We start from the raw sequence: 12,599 nt of genomic DNA on the forward strand, positions 1-12,599 counted from the left end.
CCTAGGAGGCTCAGTCAGTTAAGCATCTACCTTCAGCTCAGGTCATAATCCCAGGGTCCTGGGATCAAGCCTCACATAAGACTCCCTGCTGCTTATCAGGGAGCCTTCTTCTCCCTCTTCCTCTGCCGACCACTCCCCGCTGCTTGTACTCTCTCTCTGTGTCAAATAAATAAATAAAATCTAAAACCAAAATTGAATATGTTAAAGTATACATGAAATTTTTATGTACATATACATAAATGATTATTATAGTCAAGCTTATTAACATATCCATTTTCTCATATAATTACTGTGTGTGTGTGTGTCTAATGAGTAACCCAGGCACCCCCCCCATCTTCTTAAATTTGTAAGCCTTATTTTGTGATCTAACATGTGATCTATTCTAGAGAATGTTCCATGTATGCTTGAAAAGAATGTATATTCTGTTGCTGTTGGGCCGAATGTTCTGTATTTGTCAGGTCCATTTTGTTTATAGCATTGTTCAAGACTGTTGTGTCCTTCTTGATTTTCTTTCTGGATGAGTTATCCATTATTGAAAGTGAACTATTGAAGTATCCTACTATTATTGTATTTCTATCTATTTCTCCCTTCAGATCAATTGATGCTTGCTTTATATATTTAGGTGCATTGATTTGGATGCATATATAATTTTATATTTTCCTTTTGAATTGACTCTTTTATTATGTAATCACCTAGTTTGTCACTTGTGACAATTTTTGATATATAGTCTATTTTGTCTGACATAAGAGTACAACTACCCAGCTCTCTTTTGATTACATTTGCATAGGTTATCTTTTTCTATACCATCACTTTAAGCCTATGTGTTGCCCTTAAATCTAAGTGCATCTCTTCCAAACATTATATAGTTGCCTTTTAAAAATATTTTTAACTTTTTAAAATAAAAATTGTATATATTTAAGGTGTACAACCTGATGATTTGATATATATACACATAGTAAAATGATTATTACAGTCAAGCTAATTAATATATCCACTTCCTTACGTAGTTACCTTCTGTTTGTATGTGTGTGTGTTAAGAATACCTGAGATTTATTTTCTAAGTAATTTTCCAGAATACAATGCAAAATTATTAACTATATTTACCCTGATGTACACTAGGTTTTTAGAATTTAATAATCCTGCAAAGCTGCAATTTTGTACCCTTTAACCAGTATCACCTCCACTTCTATAAATTCAGCTTCTATAAATTGTATAAAATCAGATTCTATATATATATATATACATATATAGTGAGATCATGCAGTACTTTGTTTTTTATGTGTCTTATTTATTTTCCTTAGCATAATGTCCTCTAGCTTTATCCGTGTTGTCACAAATAGTAGAATCTGCTTATTTTTTAAGGTTGAATAATATTCTGTTATATATACAAACACTTAGGTTGTTTCCATATCTTGAGTATTATGAATAATGCTGCAATGAACATGGGAACACAGATATATCTTTAAGGTACTAATATAATTTCCTTTGGATATATACCCAGAAAAGTGATGGCGGTGAGCCTTCTTTTTAATCCAATCACCCAACTGTCTTTTTTCCAGCTTTACTGAAATATAACTGACGTATAATGTTTATAAGTTTGAAGTGTATAATATGATGATTTGATTACACATATATTGTGAAATAATTACCATTGTAGGCTTAGTTAGCACCTTTATCACCTCACATAATTATCATTTCTTTTTTGTGGTGAAAACATCGAAGATCTACTCTCTTAGCAACTTTTAAGTATATAATACAGTATTGTAAATTATAATCATCAAGCTATACGTTCGATCCTCAGAACTTACTTATGTTATAACTAGGAATTTGTATCCTTTGGTCCACATTTCCCCCACCCCCAGTTCCTAGTAACTACCATTTTACCATACGAGTCCAGCTTTTTTAGAGTCTACATATAAGTGATATAACATAGTGTTTGTCTTACTCTGATTTATTTTCTTAAGTATAATGTTCTCAAGCTTCATCCTTATTGTCACAAATTGCAGAATTTCCTTCTTTCTCATGCCTAATCTTCCATTGTAAATATATATACCATATAATCTGTATTCATTCATGGATGGACACTTAGGTTATGCCCATGTCTTTGTTACTGTGAATAATGCTGCAGTGAACATGGAGGTGCACATATATCTTCAAGATCCTGATTTCATTTCATTTGGATATAAACCCAGAGTGGGATTGCTGGATTATGTGGTAGTTGTATTTTCAATTTTTAGGGGAACTTAAGTAATGTTTTCCATACTGGCTGTACTTATTTACATTCCCACTAAAAGAGCACAGAATTCCCTTTTCTTCACATCTTCACCAACACTTGTTATCTCTTATGTTTTTATTAATAGGTAAGAGGTAATATCTCAATGTGGCTTTATGCTGATAACAGCTTAACTTTGATCATATACCAAAACTATTCATTTATTCCCCCACTTTTATGTTTTGATGTTATAATTTACCTCTTTATATGTTTTGTATTTGTTAACAAATTATTGTAGCTGTAGATATTTTTCATATTTTTGTTTCTTAGCCTTTATACTAACTAGAGTTAAGTGGTTAACACAACATCATGTGACAGTATTAGAATATTATGAATTAGACTGTATACTTACCTTTACCAGTGTGCTGTATATTTTCATGTTTTTATGTTATTAATTAGTGTACTTTCAGCATTTCTCGTAAGTTGGGTCTGGTGGTAATGAAATTCCTCAGCTTTTATTTGGGAAAGTCTTTACGTCTCCTTTAGTTCTGAAGGGCAGCTTTGCCAGAGTACTCTTGGTTGGCAGGCTGTTTGTTGTTTGTTTGTGTTAGCACTTTGAACATCTCACTCTTCCAGGACTGCAAAATTTTTGCTGAGAAACACCCTATAAGCCTCATGAAAGCTCCCTTGTAAGTTACAAACTTCTTTCCCCTTGCTGCTTTTAATATTCTTCTTTGTCTTTGATTTTTGACAGTTATATTTTAATGTGTCTTAGAGAAGATCACTTTAAGTTCAGTTTGTACAGTAACCTATGAGTTTCAGAACAGATATACAAATCTCTCCCCAGATCTGGAAAGCTCTCAGCCATTACCCTTTAAGCCTTCTTTTCCCTTTTCCCCTCTCTTCTTTTTCTGGGACTTTAATAATACACGGATTGCTTCTTTAGATGGTATTCTATAGATTATATAGTTTTTCTTCAATTTTTTTTTCATTTTTAAAATTTTTGTTCTCTGGATAATCTCAAAGTTCTTGTCTTCTAATTTATAGGCTTTTCTTCGGCTTAATCCATGTTTCTGTTGATGCCGTCTATTGAATTTTTTTTTCACTTACTGTATTCTTCTGCTCCAGAACTTGGTGTTTTTGTTTTTTAAGAGATATTTATTTATTTTAGAGAAAGACAGATTGCACTTGGGGGGAAGANAAGAGTCTTCAAGCAAACTCCCCATTGAGTGTAGAGCCCAACTCGGGGGCTCCATCTCACAACCCTGAGATCGTGACCTGAGACGAAACCAAGAGTTGGATGCTCAACCAACTGAGCCACCCAGGCATCCCTGTTTAGTTCTTTTTTATGATTTCTATCTCTTTGTTAAACTTTTTGTTTGTTTGTATATCATTTTCCTGATTTTGTTGAGTTGTCTTCATATGTTTTTCTTGTAGCTCACTGAGCTTCCTTAAAACAGCTACTTTGAATTCTTTATTGGGTCAGTCACACATCTTTCCATCTTTGGGGTTGTTTACTGGAAGATTATCATGATCCTTTGTTAGCGTTTTGTTTCCTTGACTTTTCAATGTTTCTTCAAAGTCTTTTGTTGCTGTCTTTATATTTGCAGTAACAGTCACCTCTTCCAGTCTTTACTAATTGACTTCAGGAGAGAAATATCTTCTATTAGCCCTTCTAGGCATTCTGAAGCTTTCTAAGACCTTCGATGCATATGCCTGCTTTATGTTTCTTACTTCATCTTTGACAGATTTCTTAAGCCTGTATGCCTTCTCTTGATCATGTAAGGCACCAGGCTGGGTGCTGACAGCATCCCTTTGCTTTCTCAAGTGTGGAGTTGAGGCTCAAGCTTATGATCTCTTTCCAGCCTGCAGATTTGGCCCAGCGCTCTGTGCATGCTCACTAGTCAGCTGCCAAAACTCACTGTAACTTCCATTGTGAATGCACACAGAGAACCAGGCACAGGATGGGGTGTGTGTGTGTGGGAGTGACGTTCGTTGAGTACTGGGGATGACTGTTGGTCAGTTTTGAGCACTACCGGTAAGGCATTCCCAGCAGCTCATGGGCAGGTTTCTTGATGGAGTCTGTGTTGCTGTTAGTAGGTCCACATCACTTTAGTGCCCTCTGAGAGTTCTATCTGCCACATTCCCAGCCTCTTTCCACCTCTCAATTATGCAGTTCATGACTCAGTACTTGGGATGAGGCAAGAAAGAAACAGGCCTTTTTGGCAATGTCCCACACAGCTCAGGCAGCCAAGCATTCACTTATAACTTCTTACTTTTCCCTGCAAGAGAAATTGCAGGCTAGGAAGACCCCCCTCTTGGCATTAAGCCAAAGGAGAGGTGGCATGGATGCAAAGTCCTATTGTTCCTTTTACCTTCTCCAATGTATCCAAACTCCTATTTATTTATTTATTTATTTATTTAATTTTTCTCCTATGGTGTCCTAGACCCTCTAAACTAGAAAACTGCACTTCCACAAAGGCTGTCCTTTTCATGAATGATTGTTTAAGACATTGTTTTCCAGGGGCTCTTGGATTATGACTGAAAGGGTCTGGAGCCTGTTTATGACCAACTGCAGTGGTCACAGCAGGGACCAAAGTTTGCATGCCTGTTATCCAATGCATAACTGGACAAGACTTTTCCTGGGTCCCTTGATGTATGGTGCCCACTGCTCCCACAAAGGCACTCTTGACTATGAATGGATGCCATATTATTATTGTTGAGTAGACGAAGGTGAGAGATACAAGGAGGGAAGTCTTATTCAGCCACATTGCAGACATCACTCACATTCTGTCTTTTGATTGATGAGTTTAATCTATCATTTAAAGTAATTATTGATAGGTAAGAACTTTCTATTCATATTTTATTTATTGTTTTCTGTCTTTTTTGTAGTTCTCTTATTCTTCTTGCTGTTCCTCTTTGCGGGTTTTTTTGTTGTTGTTATGGTACGCTTTGCTTCTTTTCTCTTTATCCATTGTGTATCTAATATAGGTTTTATCTTTATGGTTAACATGAGGCTTGCACTGAATTGCTTACAGTTATAATAGTCTATTGTAAGATGATGACAATGTTACTTTAATTGCATATAAAAATTCTATACTTTTATTCCCCCTTTTAGTTTCTCTTATTGATGTCAGAGTTTACTTATTTTTATATAGTGTATCCATTAATAAATGTTGGTAGTTATAATTATTCTTAATACTTTTGACTTTTAACTTTTATATTAGAGTTAAAAGTAATTTATGTACCACCTACACAATACTACAATATTCTGTGTTTGTCTATATATTTACGTATGCCAGTGACATATTTGGGGGTAGACTATTGACACAGACTGACTAAATCTGGCATATGGAAACAGGCATACAAAGTTAAGTATGAACACTATCCACAACGTAGATATTATAGATAGCTGGTGTTGGTTACCTTAATTACATGCATTAGATACCCTTAAAAACTCCTGATGCTTAATAGGAGAGAGACAAAAACAACAAACAAAAAAAAAACTTTTCATATTTGTCAGTGGATTTTGCATGTCCCTGAATTCCATTGATTTGCTGTCTTTACCAACCATCAAAATTCCTATAGATTTTTTCTGTACTAAAAGAAGAAGTACAATTGATAGCAAGAAAAAAAGTTCCCTTTTGTTTCTCTATAACCGTCTGGTTAATTTGCAGATGCTGTCCTTTCATGATCTGAATTTTCTTCCCTAACACCACCGATCACACATATACTACCTTGAAGCTGAATACACCACATTAATGTATAAAAGTTAGAATGCTTGAGTTCTTGCTTAAAGACCTAAATCGTTTTTCTTATATTTACTGTCCTTAGCTAATTGTCTATATCTTTAAGCGCTAAATTTATTTCTAGAGAGATAACTTCTAAATTCATATCACGTCACAAACCTTTTTTTCTGCTGACAAATCCTATAAACAGCAACCTATTTAATATCTTCAACTTGGATACTTCATTGACCTTTGAAATCTAAAATTTCTAATATTCACCCATTTTCCCAATTTTACTCTTTCTTAATTATCACATTTTTTCTGGTAGTGGATGTTTATTAGTCTTTCCCCATTTCAATAAATACTATGATTTATTCACTCATTCAACAAATACTTATTGGTTTATTGGTAGATTTTGAGAACAAAATGGCAATGGTAAAGGAAAAGTGTTTTATTTTTATAGCTTATTGATTTTCATTCTGGCATAGAAAGATCTTCAGCACTTGCAGTTTATACAAACGACCTTTATATTTTCTTTCAATATTGAGATATTTTTTCTACATTAAGATTTTCAGGGGTGGGACGCCTGGGTAACTCAGTCAGTTAAGTGTCTGCCTTTGGCTCAGCTCCTGATCCAGGGGTCCTGGGATCCAGTCCTGTGTTGGACTCCTTGCTCATCACGGAGACTGGTTCTCCCTCTGCCTTCCTCTCCCCCCTGCTTGTGCTCTCTCTCTCTGACAAATAAATAAATAAAATCTAAAAAAAAAAAAAAAAAAAGATTTCCCGGTGTGGTGCCTGAATGGCTCAGTTGGTTAAGCGTCTCCCTTTGGCTCAGGTCATGATTCCTGGGTCCTGGGATCCAGCCCTGCATCAGGCTCCTTGCTCAGTGGGAAACCTGCTCCACCCTCTGCCACTCCCCCTGCTTGTGCTCTCTCTCTGACAAATAAATAAATAAAATCTTAAAAAAAAAAATTTTCAGTAAAACTTAAATTTATTCATGTAAATCATGTCTGATATTTATGTTGTTTTCCTTCCTAGATTCCTAGAGGAAACCATTTATTAAATAACCTGATCCACTTCCCACTGTTAAAATGCTACCTTTCTTAAATATGAAGCTCCCATACATTCTCGGATGTATTTCTGTTCTTTCCATCATTTTCTATTAATTTATTTGTCTATTCTCAGACCAATACTATCTTTTCTAAATTTAGTTACTTTATTGTGAACTTTAATATCCAGTAGGGCATATCTTCTATCACTATATTTTTCTTTCAAGTAGACCTAATTATATCCTAATTTTCTTTGATAAGTATTTAAGAATTATTTTATTAGGCAAAATTATAGAATAAAATTAGTAACAAAACTCAATACATTGTAATTCTAATGGAATTTGCACTATAATTACACAGTAACTTAAAATTACTGTGGACACTTAGTTTCTCCATTTATCTAATATATTCTTTTAACAAAATGGCTTACTTTTCTCATTGAAATATATTACATTTATTTAAAAATAATTTTATTTACTATAAGGTACTGCTTTCAATATAAATAAAATTTATTTCCATTTATATTAGCAATGTTTAAACTATTATAAAGAATTTTGGATGTATATTTAAAATCTCCAAACACTTTAAGAAATTATTTTATCATATAGTTATAACATATGTACAGATATGTGCATATACACACATATTTGTTATTTTAGCCTCTTAATTTTCAGGTATACAGTAACATCTTCACTAGAAAATTCTGTCTCTACTTTTCAAATATTTATACTGTTTATTGAGATTTTTAAGCATAATTTATCAGTTTTTAATCTCCACAACATAGTTAAATCGTGAAGTATTTGCAGCAGCCAAATGATTGTCTTTTGCAGCATTTTTTCAGTGTTTTGGCATTCCTGAAATTNAGATGGGAATTTTCTTTCCTATCTAATTAATACAACCACCATTATTAGGAGGTTCTCTTGGCAGTTAACCTACGTGGTCATCATTGCCAGCTGCAGGCTAGGTTTTTTGTTTGTTTGTTTGAAACCATGGCCAATAGCTCTCACTTAGGCACTGTGAAACCGTAGTAGTCCACACTCCCCTAAAAATGCATCATTATCTACCCTCACTTCAGTCTGATACTCTGAAATTCTGTATATCCGTGTTAGTTTCAGGTTCCAGGTGCCTCTGGGAAATTAGGGAGCAAGTAGCCAGGCTGGAGCAGAGAATGGTCCCACTGTTTAGCTCTATTAAATGACAAAATGACTTAGTGCTCCATGTTTTCTGCTTGCTTTGCAGTCTCTGCACTCTCTCTAATGAGCACCAGTCCCCCAGTCAGACTCTACTACAGCAATACCATTTTACTTAGCTTGCTACACAGTGGAAGTGAGGTTACCGATGACTGCCAATAAGATGCTGAGTGTATATTACTGGTGAGCTCCAGAATCATTCAGTTTCCCCACCCCATTACTACTTGATATATTTCTTTTTGTCTTCATGTTCCAATAGTTCCAGAGATGACAGAACCTCATTGTTTTATTTCACATTATGTAAAGAATGCTTACAGATCAATAAGGAAAAAACTGACAACCTAAAAGGGGGAATAAAATATGTAAAAATAGGGGGCGCCTGGGTGGCACAGCGGTTAAGCGTCTGCCTTCGGCTCAGGGCGTGATCCCGGCATTATGGGATCGAGCCCCACATCAGGCTCCTCCGCTATGAGCCTGCTTCTTCCTCTCCCACTCCCCCTGCTTGTGTTCCCTCTCTCTCTGGCTGTCTCTATCTCTGTCAAATACATAAATAAAAATATTTAAAAAAAATATGTAAAAATATGTGAATAAGGAATTCGCAAAAGATATCCAAAAGACCAGTAAACATGTAAAAAACATAACCAATTATGAAAATGGAAATTAAATCTACAAAGAGATATCATACCCATTCATAATATTCCTAAAAAAAAAAAAAAAAAAAAGGATTGACAAACATTGCCAAAGATGTAGAGCAACCCATTTGCCCATACATCGCAGGTGGGGGTGAAACCACTTCTAAGGACTGTTTGGCAACGTCTAAAATGAAATACACTCACTCTACACTCTAGCAGTCCTGCTTCTTTGCATATACATATGAGAAATGCATGGCTATGTTCTCTAAATGATACCTATAAGTATGCTCATGTATGCCATGAGTATGTTCACAGCAGTTTTATTTACATCGTCAAAATTTGAAGACTATCAAGTGTCCAACGGTAGTAGAATGGACAAATAAAATCTGTTATGTTCATGTCCTAGCTTCCTACACAATAATAAAAAGAGTAGCCTACAATAACATGGATACATTTCAAAGACTGTATGCTGAATGAAGGAAGTCAGTAGCAAAAGGGAACATACTAAATCATCCATTTATATGACGAGAAACCAAAAACAAAGAAGCAGACTACCCTAAGTTGATAGATGTAAGAATACCAGCTATCTGTGGAGGCAAGGGTGTCTGAGAAGGATCATGAAGAAACTGTCATAAATGCTCTAAATCTTGATTCGGGTGGAATTATTTGGCATTTACATGCAAAAATTAATTGAACAATTCAGTAAAATTAGCGCACTTTATGTACTCTACTTGTGGTATCTCAATTTAGAAGAAGTTAAGTGTGTGTGCTGTGCACAATTCAAATAATGATTGAAGAGTATAGCTCCTGGTCAAAACCTATTTTGTGATCCTTCAGGGCCAATTACAAGGGCTTTACCTGGAGGCCTCACATGGGCCAGTCAATGCATTGCAATCTCGGAAGGGAGATGCAGCAAGGAGCTTCCTGTGGGGAAGGGAGAGCAGGCTGTCAAATTAAAGATCCACAGGAAGATCTCTAACAAAGCAAGGGAAGCAATTTCCTGGCTACTGCCTACTGTTTTGCAGCATGGGACCCAAAGTTATCAGACCCCCCACACAGAGTTGTATGGGTGACTTTTATTGGCTCTAAGCAGGTCACTGGTACCAAAGGACAGCCCGCAGCAAACTATTGAGACTTACACTTTTAATGAAAAAGAATGTAGAGCCCTTCAGATTACTTTGCCTAATAACCTGAAGAGATCTTAGAAACTTGGCTAATTCACCTCCAGAGTGAAGGGGATAATCTTGTGTAACTTAATAATAGTGAGTGACATCTTGTGAGGCATGTCCCTACAGAGTTTGACAGTGGCGAGAGTGCCTTGACAATGTTGACTTTGCCTGAGGAGGAGAAGGAAGAGGGGGTGGATGAGAGGATACAAAGAAGAGAGGGTCCATGGATTTATGATTTCATTGCTCATCAGTTTTTGTCACGTAAAGCAGCTTTTCATCTGCCATTATATGCCTTTTTTTTAAGTTTCAGGTTTTATTTCAAAGCTCCTTTTTTTCTTTATATCTTTTTGAGTAACTTTATCAATCTGGACCTATTTTTGTGCATAAACATGTGGGAGAATTATTTTTGTTCCATCTATATATACTTAGATGTTACTTTAAGGTGCTACAAAATAACTTCTTGGATCTTATCTTGGAGGATTCGTTGTTTTCATAAGGACAAGCCACGTTCAGGGAGGTAGATTCTATAATTGAGTGGTTTGCTATCCTGTGAAGAAATTCCCCAGTCTCACTCTCATCTTATGTTACCATGAGGAGTGAGCCATGGTCATTGACATTCTGAGTCTATGGCTGTCGTGCTGTTCTTCCAATTTAAGCCTGTTTCTACTGTGTCCCCTTCCACAGGATTTGCTCTTTGTAGTTTTGTTAGAGGATAGAGTTACAGAAAAAGTTCATAACCACAAAGGTAATAAAAGAATTAAAAGTATAAAATGTTTTAATTGCGCTTGTAGATGAAATCTTCCAGTGACCTTTGTCTCACCATTCCATTGACTTTCTACCTCTTGGCTTTTCCCTAGGCCTATTTAGTAGAAAGTACTCCTGGGGCTTACTGGTTAACTGGTTACTATTCTAAACATCTAGAGCTATAAAAAGCCATTAAAAAAAATTATTATGAATTAATCAATCAAAAGACCAGGAGGAGCATTATCAAATTTAACACAATAATCTAAAAGTGAACTTTAATGTCTCAGACACTAAAAGGCACCTGTGTGTTACCTACGATGCAAAGTGCTATATGTACTGATTTAGACTTTTTTGGGGGGAAGGCTTGATTTTATTATTGTGAAATAACCTTTTATTTTTAGTTGTTGAGATTACCATTCATCCCTATTCTGAATATATTTCTATTTCAATGCTTTACTTTTTGGGGGGGGGGAGCGTCCTCCATAATTATCTTAAGCCTTTATTCTATGTAGTAATTCTCTTTCTGTTTGTCCCTTGGTACGGCCAAATTATTTGTGAATTAGTTTCAGATGTTGTTTTAATCCTTAATAATTTTCCCTTAAATTTTCTAATTCTTCTTATTTATCTGGGCTCTGATTTTATTAGCATGCTTAATAAATTGCTTTATTCCTGAAAGCACTTAGACAAACTTCTTTCTGTGTCTTGGGCAAAGCTTACTTCCAAATTCATTTCTTTATTTCCTTTATGCTATGCTCTTCTTTCTGTTGTTACTTGGTTTTAGTTTTGGTTTTCCCATCCGAAGTGTATTTCCATAATTTCTGTACCTTTTAAATCTTTCTCATTTTCTGGCAGCTTTGGGCCTTTCCATTTGTTTTTAAGCTGTTGAAGATTGCTTTACTTCTGCACCACAGCGAAAACCATTTTGTGGTCCAGAGAAGATACAGTTGTTTCTGCCGGCTACCTTGCTGTAGTCTGAGAAAAGTCAGAGCTCACTGAGGCAGCACTCAGTGTTTCAGCAGACATTCTCTGCTTTTGCTTCTCAGGTTTGCTCTGTTCCCTTCATATATTTAGACAATGTAGCCCAATACAAAGTGGACAAGCTCATAGGCTTAAGATACATCACATACTCAGTGTGTACAAAAGGAAATTTTATTTGTGAAAAAGATTGGCTTTGTTTTCCACCTCTGTTTTCATGCATTTCTCTACAGACATTATTCCCACTACCATTTACTGCAACATAACCCCCCCGCCCCGCCCCCGGTATAAGAGAAAAATGCAATATCACCAATTCTGATAATCTCCCTCCAGATTCAGGGATATCCCTGAGAATTTTAAGGATATTGAGATTCAACAGTTTGGTTTTGAGGGTTTGGTATAATTTTAGAAGCTCACGATGCTATCTACACAATTTCATAATTTTCTCATTAACTTATTCATATCTATAATTCAAGGATTATGGCATTATGTTTTCTTTTTTGGTTGCTACTAGTAAATTCTATCTGGATTTTTCTTTTTCTTATCCTTTCTTTCTTTTTTTATTTTTTAAGGTATGGGGAAGAGGAGAATGTTATGGCTTCTCTTACTTGACACAAAAGTCCAATTCATATTTTTAAAATATATGTAATCCTACAAGACTATAACATATTGTTTATTTTTGTATACTTGAAGCAGATAATTCTTTAGTTTAATAGAAATTTCCTTGATACTAATGCACTATTTACAGGACTTTTCTAAGATTTAAGTTCTTACTTTCTTAAGAACTTAAATAGATTTATAGCATACCAGCAGGTTTAATGCATTTGAATTTTTTTCTGGTTATGTAATGTGGCCAAGCTATTAAAAAGATTTACTTTTAATACACAGTCTAAACATTTT

Source organism: Ursus maritimus, unplaced genomic scaffold (genome assembly GCF_017311325.1).
Source record: "Ursus maritimus isolate PB19 unplaced genomic scaffold, ASM1731132v1 scaffold_15, whole genome shotgun sequence".
In the NCBI taxonomy this organism is placed as follows: Eukaryota; Metazoa; Chordata; class Mammalia; order Carnivora; family Ursidae; genus Ursus; species Ursus maritimus.